The sequence below is a fragment of the Elephantulus edwardii genome, unplaced genomic scaffold, assembly GCF_000299155.1.
Source record: "Elephantulus edwardii isolate Elephantulus edwardi_28Jun2011 unplaced genomic scaffold, EleEdw1.0 scaffold00013, whole genome shotgun sequence".
NCBI classification, from domain to species: Eukaryota; Metazoa; Chordata; class Mammalia; order Macroscelidea; family Macroscelididae; genus Elephantulus; species Elephantulus edwardii.
The window spans coordinates 2,079,075-2,080,559 of NW_006399763.1; the positions used below are offsets into that span (position 1 = coordinate 2,079,075).

General features: G+C 41.3%; 1 pseudogene; it reads left to right on the forward strand.

Moving 5' to 3' along the window:
- Positions 1-473: 473 nt before the first annotated feature.
- LOC102875317 lies at positions 474-1,249 on the forward strand (annotated as a pseudogene).
- The last annotated feature ends 236 nt before the right edge of the window (positions 1,250-1,485 follow it).

Here is a 1,485-nt window from a genome sequence, read left to right on the forward strand (position 1 = left end):
CTTGGGAGGGTGGAGGGATGGCACAGGAGGGGAAGACCCTCTATGAGGTGGATTGATTCAGTGACTGGGGTAATTGGGATGGGTCAGAGGCAGTGCGTTTGGCACAGGATAAAGCAGGGTTTAGGGCTGTTGTACATAGGGTCACTATGAGTTGCAAGTGACTCAACGGCACGTAACAACAACAACAACCAATAATGCATGATTCACACCCTTGAAAACATACACCACCACAATTTCAATCTTTGCCTGTCTGACAGGTTATAAATATAGCTTTGGGTTTTTCCTCCATATTGGTGAAATCAAACAGTTTTTCCAACTTTCAAGAACCATTTTAATGCTTTTCAGTTAACTGTATGTTTACATCATTTATTCATTACTCTGTTGGACTTTTACTTTTCAAAATAAATGGATTTATAAGAGATCTTCATTCTGCTCTTTTTCTTGGCTCCACTGGGGCAATCGGCTGCTTCATCATGAAGCTGAACATCTCCTTCCCAGCCACTGGCTGCCAAAAACTCACTGAAGTGGACAATGAATACAAACTTCGTACATTTTATGAGAAGCAAATGGCCACAGCAGTTGCTGCTGACTCTCTGGGTAATGAGTGGAAGGGTTATGTTGTACAGATCAGTGGTGGAAACAACAAACAAGGTTTTCTCATGAAGCAGAGTGTCTGGACCCATGGCCAATTTTGCCTGCTGCTGGGTAAGGGGCACTCCTGTTACAGAACACCGAGAACTAGAAAGAGGAAGCACAAATAAATCTGTCTGGGGCTGCATTGTGGATGCCAATCTGAGTCCGTTCTCAACTTGGTTATTAAGAAGAAAGGGCAGGATGATAGCCCAGGATTGACTGATAATACAGAGCCCTGTCGACTGGGGTCCAAAAGAGCCAGCAGAATTTTCAAACTCTTCATTCTCTCCAAAGAAGATGATGTCTGTCATTGTGTTGTGAGATAGACACTGAACAAAGAAGGCAAGAAACCCAGGACCAAAGAGCCAAAAGATTCAGGACCAAAGATTCAGCGTTGTGTTACTTCACGTGTCCTGCAGCAAAAGTGCTGGGACATTTCGCTGAAAGAAATAGCACGTGAAAAGAATAAGGAAAAGGCTACAGAGTAAAGGCTTCTAAACCTTTGGACAAGAGAATGAAGCAAGTCAAAGAAAAACACCAGAAGCAAATCTTCAAGAGACAGAAGCTGTCCCCTCTAAGAGCTTCTACCTCCAAATCTGAATCCAGTCAGAATTAGAATTTTCTGTGTATGACAAATAAATAAGCTCATGTATTAAATCTAAAAAGAGTGCGAGATCTTCATTCTTCAGGAAATTGATACTTGGACTGAGATTTTTCAATGTGCTGGATTTTAAATGATCCAGGAAGTATTAAAAGAAGATGGAAGGAATATACTGAGTCATTATATAGATAGGAATTGGCAGATACAGAAGAATTTAATGAAATAAGATATGAGCAAGAGCCTATGGTGAT